At 42.5% G+C, this 7,500-nt stretch overlaps 1 long non-coding RNA gene across 2 annotated transcripts in view; it reads right to left on the bottom strand.

The window, feature by feature from the left end:
- Positions 1 to 6,694: 6,694 nt before the first annotated feature.
- LOC135096936 (uncharacterized) overlaps positions 6,695 to 7,500 on the bottom strand; it is an 18,261-nt gene continuing 17,455 nt past the window's right edge. For both annotated transcript variants that reach the window (XR_010265174.1, XR_010265175.1), the window contains exons 2-3: positions 7,419 to 7,500; positions 6,695 to 7,102 (exon numbers count right to left, since the gene is read on the bottom strand). The exon at positions 7,419 to 7,500 is cut by the window's right edge and continues 109 nt beyond it. This is a non-coding gene — a long non-coding RNA (uncharacterized LOC135096936). The remainder of the gene's footprint in view (positions 7,103 to 7,418) is intronic.

The raw sequence follows: 7,500 nt of genomic DNA, 5'->3' as shown, positions 1-7,500 counted from the left end.
TTATTTAGTTACCCCTTCAATTATTTCAAGGAGAACTATTACGGAACATACATGGACAGTTATAGAAAATGGAGAAAACGCTAATTTGTAAGCGAGAGAGAGAGAGAGAGAGAGAGAGAGAGAGAGAGAGAGAGAGAGAGAGAGAGAGAGAGAGAGGGGGGGGAGTTTAAATAGCTGCGGATATGAAAGATTGAGGGGAGAGGAGAGAGTGAAAGCCAAAGACAACAACAACAACAACAACAGCAAAAACAACAACAACCTACTACTACTACTACTACTACTGTTCATCGTCTTCTTTTCCTCTTCTTATTCATCTTTTCTTTTCTCTCTTTTATTTCCTCTCTATTTATCACTCGTTCCATATATACATTACCTTTATTACTCTCCTCCTCCTCCTCCTCCTCCTCCTACCGAATTTTATCCAGAAAACTCTCATTTGAATATATACGAAGAGAGAGAGAGAGAGAGAGAGAGAGAGAGAGAGAGAGAGAGAGAGAGAGAGAGAGAGAGAGAGAGAGAGAGAGAGAGAGGGGGAAGGGGCGCAGTAACACCATCATCAGAGGAAAGGGAGACGATGTTTTCTCTCTCTCTCTCTCTCTCTCTCTCTCTCTCTCTCTCTCTCTCTCTCTTCGGGTGATAATGGCGCCTTCGGATGATAATGTACTTATGTTTAAATAGAGAGAGAGAGAGAGAGAGAGAGAGAGAGAGAGAGAGAGAGAGAGAGAGAGAGAGAGAGAGAGATTTCTACAGCCTCTTTAGACCACACACATACATACACCCTTCCTCCCTCCTCCTCCTCCTCCTCCTCCTCCTCCTCCTCCTCCTCCTCCTCCTCCTCTTCCTTCTCCTCCTCGTCTTCTTCCTCCTCCACCTCCTCCTCCTTTCATAACCCATACAATTAATATCAATTTATATCACTTATTGCTAATCTCCTCCTCCTCCTCCTCCTCTTGCTTTCTCTCTTACCTAAACTGCCAAGATAATATATACTCCCTCTAATTTTACCTCCTCCTCCTTTTCCACAACAACGTTAAGTTACACAGACAATGAAAGGAATGTTCTCTTGGGCGAGAGGTACTGCCCGCCAGGTAGGGGACACTACGAGTACTTGCACCAACTCATTCGTTAAGAAAATCTTATAACTTAGATAATAATGGCTTAAAACGCACACAAGCCAAGCATACTGTGTCCTCAGCTCATAATGATCCCCCTCCTGCTCTTCCTGCTTCCTCACTGATGCACGTAAGGGTCACGGCTCGAGTTCTACCCTTGGCATTGTAAGCGCGGGACTGAACTTGCTCTCCTCGGCACAGTGACACGAGAATGTGGCAGTGGAAGTCATTTTAGCTGAGCCAAAACTACACGTCAGTTACGTTGTGTGAATGGGCATTGTTGGCGAGGTTTTCCACGGCTCTAAATGGCTGACAGACCGTGGTGGCGCCAAATGTTAGTGCGATATTAGTGCACAGCTGCTGATGTATGAATTGTGAGCCAAATAACACAGATAAGTGACTGATAGAAATTATTATTTAGAGAATTAAATATACTAAATCATATAAATGTATTACTTCTATGGTTTTGAAAGGAGTCTTCATTGCAGTGATTCAGCATAATTAATTGAAAAGTGCATCACTGCCGCTAATGAAAAATAGTCATAATTTTATATTTTGTTTCATTCCTGTATCTGATTGGCTAAAGACCTTATCACATTCTTGAATCGAGGCCTCTGATTGGTGCGCCTGGTGGGTGCCGAAGTCTTTAGCTCCAAGCTGCTGAGCGCTCCAAGAAGGGGGCGCAAAGGTATACCATACCCTCTGACGAACAGGTTCCCAGTAAGACTGTGCAATGCCTGGATTTTCTACTGAAGATTTAGGCACAACACTCCATAATACGAGATTCAACAACAACAAGAGGAAACGACAAGCAATGGACGCCCAAGAGACCCTCGGTGAGAAGGGGAAGGCTAAGGAGAAACTAACCAAGAACAAGAAGAGGCGGCTGGAGAGCCTCGAAGACTGCACCAGCCACGAGAAGACGGTCACTGAAGGCTGTGCAGAGATGAAACATCGCGCGAGCCGGCGAGAACACAAAAATCAGAGGGACGGGAATGACATCAAAGGCAAGAAAACGATGAGCGTGGAGTGTTTTCATCCGATTATGGACCGCACCAAGAAGAGAAAGAGGCAGAACAAGGACGACGACGAGAAACAGAACAAGAGAAAGAAACAGGACACGGAGGAAACGGAAAACCAGGACAAGAAAAGGAAGAGGCAGGTTAATGACGACGACGAGAAGCAGAACAAGAAGAGGCAGAGGCAGGTTACGGACGATGACGAGAAGCAGGACAAGAAGAGGAAGAGGCTAGACACGGAGGACGACGAGAAGCAGGACAGGAAGAGGAAGAGGCAGGTTAAGGACGACGACGCGAAGCAGGACAAGAAGAGGAAGAGGCAGGACGCGGAGGACGACGAGAAGCAGGCAAAGAAGAGCAGGGGGGAGGGCAGGAGAGAACGAAAGAAGGGGGGAAGATGGAGTGCTGTCAATGCGTTAAGCACGGCATCAAGAGATGGAAGATGAGAGGGTGGTACAAAGACGACGTGGTGAGGCTGATGGTGGATGCCAAGAGAGTCAGCAAGGAGAGGAACGTGAGCAGGTGGTGCCGTCTTAATATTGGGAAAGAAAACCTGGTGTCCGCGACCGTGCGCGGCCACCCGTGCCTTGTCCAGCTTGACAGCGGCTCCTCATGCAGCCTCATGAGGCTAACACTGGCCCGGAGGCTGGGAATCGTCACGGGCAAGCAAGAGACGGTAAAGAAATACTTGTTTACCTGGGCTGGCATGCTGGAGTTGGACGTGATCGAGCTGGACGAGGTGGTGGTGATGCTGCGTCGCTACGTGGCGGTCAACACGCGCATGACGGTCATTGTACGCGGGGATGTGAGGAAGCACTACTTGGACCTAATAGTTATGTCCATGAGCCGCCTGCAGGAGGCCGAGGTGCGGCAGGAGTTCCATCCCGACGACAGCAGCATCCTGTTCCTGCGTCACCCAAAACGTCTGCGGCGGAGACAACCTTCGGACACACAACGCAAAACGTTCATGTTTGCCGCACGAGCGTTAGGCATCGAGGAGCCGCTGACGGTGATGGTGAACACTGGTAACGCGTCAACATTCTCTATCACTAAGACTGGTCAGGACAAGATGCTGTGCAGGACAGGCAAATCGACTGTGCTGCCGAAACGAGTCCTGCTGCACTTTGGCAGCGGCACAGACACTCTGCGAAAGATGGACACGATATACATGCGCCACTGGTTTGATTTCGTGTTTGGACGAACGCTGCTGTGTAAATTACAAGCAGCGATAGATTATGATGATTTGTCCATGACCTTGACGCTCAACGGAAAACGATACCGCTTCAACATCCTCACTCACGTCCTCCGTCTGCGTACGCCCAGAGGTGCCGCGTCCTCTCAGCCTCCGCCTTGATTTTATTGATTGATTGATTTTTTTGTTTTGTTTCGATTTGTTATCCATCAGGGAGGTCAGCAGAGGCAAGAAATAGATGAATAAAAATCCCGCTCAAAGAAGATCCCAAAACGAAAATAGGAGCAGTGAATAGAGTAGAAAAAATAGTCTGGCTTAAGGATATAAAACTGTGTTCTTCATTAAAGATATTAGACTAAGAAAATGAAGATTATGGACAGTAAATCAAGGTTATTAAGATAAAGGATAGTAGATTAAGAAAATAGTCTGGATTAAGGATATTAGTTAAGAAAATAGCCTGCATAGGAAAATATTACACTAAGAAATGAAGATTAAGGATAACAAAATAAGGAAAATAAAATAAAAATATCAAATTAATAAAACGGCCTGGATTAAGAATAGTAGACTAAGAAAATAGTCTGGATTGAGGATAGTAGATTAAAAAAGTCTGAGTCAAAAATAGTCTAAATTGAGACTAATGCATTAACAAAAAAAATCAGGATTAAGGATGGTAGATCAAGGAAAGAGTCTGAATTAAGAAAAGTAGATTAAGAAAATAAACTGGATTAGAGATAATAAATCAAGAAAATAGTCTGAATTAAGGATAACAGATTAAGAAAATGGTCTGGATTAAGGAAATTAAGATCAAGGTTGATAGACTAAGAAAACAATCTGGATTAAGGATAGTAGATCAAGTAAATAGTTTGTATTAAGGATAGTAAATTAAGAAAGAGGTCTGGATTAAGAATATTACATTAAGAAGATAGACTGGATGAAGGATATTACTTCAAGAAAGTAGTCTACATTAAGAATAGTAGATGAAGAAAATTGTCTACATTAAGGATAGTAAATAAAAAATAGTCTGGATTAACGACAGTAGATTAAGTAGATGATCTACTTTGTCTACCGTCTTAAGGATGGCAGATAAAGAAAATAGTACAGATTTAGGAGAGTAAATTAAGAAAATAGACTGCATTGAGGATTATACACTGATTAAGAAAATGTTGTCGTTAAGGATATTATAATTAAGGAATCTACAATTAAGGAGAGTAGATTAAGGACATAATTTGGATTAAGGACAGTAGATTAAGTAAATAGTCTGGATTAAGGACAATAGTCTGGATTAAGGACACTATATTAAGGAAATAGTCTGGATTAAGGACACTATATTAAGGAAATAGTCTGGATTAAGGACACTATATTAAGGAAATAGTCTGGATTAAGGACACTATATTAAGGAAATAGTCTGGATTAAGGACACTATATTAAGGAAATAGTCTGGATTAAGGACACTATATTAAGGAAATAGTCTGGATTAAGGACACTATATTAAGGAAATAGTCTGGATTAAGGACACTATATTAAGGAAATAGTCTGGATTAAGGACAATGAATTAAGAAAATAATGTGGATTAAGGACATTGAATTAAGAAAATAGTGTGGATTAAGGCCTTAGTGAATTAAGGACACTTGGATGAATGTCATTAGGTTAAGAGCAGAGGTTGCAGCAATGGTTATGTACAAAGCAGTACACAGGTACATCCATGGGACTGAAAAGTTCTGTAAGGTAACACAGGCTGTGCTTGTATAGAGATATATTTATTATATTGTAATCTGATGTATTTATACACAGATATATTTCTATATTGTAATTTGATGTGTGAGTTTGAGACTTGGGTCCATATTGATGTTCGCTGTGTGCTTGTGACCTGATGTTAAATGTGTTTATATATATATATATATATATATATATATATATATATATATATATATATATATATATATATATATATATATATATATATATATATATATATATATATATATATATATGTATGGATGCGTTACATAATGACGGAAGTCTTGATAGTGTTCTTGCGAAATATTTTGAAAAAGAATATTTCAGTGTGTGTGTGTGTGTGTGTGTGTGTGTGTGTGTGTTCAGTTTTCCTTTTCTTCTATAATATAATTAATAATAATTAGACAATCAACTTCATTTAGAGTCACTTTAGTAGAGTGTTCGGAAATAAGAGACAATGACCATCACATAACGCTTATCATTTTCTTCAACTTTTTTTTATATTCATTTTCCTCCTTTTTTTTTCTTCAAGTAATTCTTCTTGAACGTATTCTTTTCTTCTCCTTATCATCTTCTTCTTCTACTCTTTGTTTTGTGTCCAACCATGACAACAACGGAGGCAAGCCACGCAATATCATCACTTCCTTCATTGTTTCCACGTATACCTTAAAGACGGAAATAGATAAGGTGCTTTGCCCAAACACGTCAATGCTAAGCCCTTGTGCAACTGTTTGGCACATCTTTCCTTAATTACTAACCACTCTGAGACATCTTTTCCTTGCCCTTCTTTCTGTACATATTGTTAATAAAGAACAAAGCTCCGAAGACTGTTACTCCCCTCATCAACACAAGTCAAAGTCTTCGTCTAACACTGTGGACGCTTATCAAGACTACTCTCGCAAGAGGGAAGCTTCAAGACACTCATCCTCTAATTTTTGACAATCGTTTCTGACTCAGTTTGGGGACCGGCGCCTCAGGGAACATTTTTTTTCTTTCCAATTTTGTTGGCCTTGGCAGGTACCCCTCTTAAATAAAAATAAATTAAATGAATAAATAAAAATAAATAAATAAATAAAAAACAAAATGAAATAGAAAGGGATGAGGGAGATGGAGGGAGGGAGGAAATGTAAGGATGAAGGGAAGGGGGAGAGGAGGGAAGGAATGGGGAGAGAGAGGGAATGGGGAGGGAGGGAAGGGGAAGAGAAAATAGGGAGAGGGAATGGGGAGGGAGGGAGGAGGGAAGAGAGAGAATAGGGAGAGAGGGAGGGGAAGATAGAGAGAGAGAGAGAGGGAGGGGAAAGAGAGAGAGAGAGAGAGAGAGAGAGAGAGAGAGAGAGAGAGAGAGAGAGAGAGAGAGAGAGAGAGAGAGCGCCATCTGCAGGTTTTGGGCGGCCGAAGCCACGATTCTCCCCGGAAAGTCAAATTTTCGCGTGTTTTTTGAGCGCGCCAAATCAACGTCTATGTCTCAAAAATACTGCACAACAAAGTATGATTCAAGCACGTCCAACACTTCTGGAAACTAGTATGCAGTATTACCAATGTCTCCTCCCATCAAACCTCTTCCCCTCTTCAGTTCAATGACCTCCCGTTAACATGCGTCTGATCACGCTTCAACAACGCTTGATTATATTAAGTTACACAGAATGAAAGGGATGATCTCGTGGGCAAGGAGGTACTGTCCGCCAGGTAGGGGATACTTTTTGCACCAACTCAGTCGCTATGGCAGTCTTATAACTGGCCATCGTAGTGGTGACATCGTGGACATTCACTGGGGTAAGCAGATGTCATGAATGAGGCATTGCAGTCAAGGATTATTAACTTCCCGGGCCATCAAACTACCCACACATTCGTAGAAAGGCAGAGGTCATTCCACCATTGAAGTGGAGAATCCTCCTCTCGCTCATTACACTTCAATTACATTTCACGACCACGTAAGTGTTTGATGCTCACCTTGTCCGAGCAGCGAGAGAGAGCCGAGTTCATGGCGGGTCTTGGCCTCCTGGATGGTGCGAGGAAGCTTGAGCTGAGCCAGCAACTCTTCGCTGAAAAGACAACAAAAAGGTATGAAGGCGCCACCCACTCCTACATCATCCCTGGACTGAGCGCGTCCCGCTATTACCTGCAGGAGCTCGGGATGCATTGCAAGAAAGCCATGACTTGACAACAAGGCAAATTAATCCTCATATATATTACGCGAGTGGCCTTCCTGGGTACGTTTTACACACACACACACACACACCTACCCACACAGACACACACACACCCACACAACTTCATCCTGGGATATGGAGAGTTGGTGAACAAAAAACACGCAGCACAGTGGTTAGACATAACGTCCAGCCTCCTCTCTGTCCTCACCAGCACTGAGAATAATAGGTGATGAGCGAAGGAAGGGTGTCGAAGCGGTTTTCAGAAGCTTGGAGTGAGTAGGAGGAGCCTT

This window comes from Scylla paramamosain, unplaced genomic scaffold (assembly GCF_035594125.1).
Source record: "Scylla paramamosain isolate STU-SP2022 unplaced genomic scaffold, ASM3559412v1 Contig9, whole genome shotgun sequence".
Lineage (NCBI taxonomy): Eukaryota > Metazoa > Arthropoda > Malacostraca > Decapoda > Portunidae > Scylla > Scylla paramamosain.
This window is presented reverse-complemented; position numbering and strand designations above follow the sequence as displayed.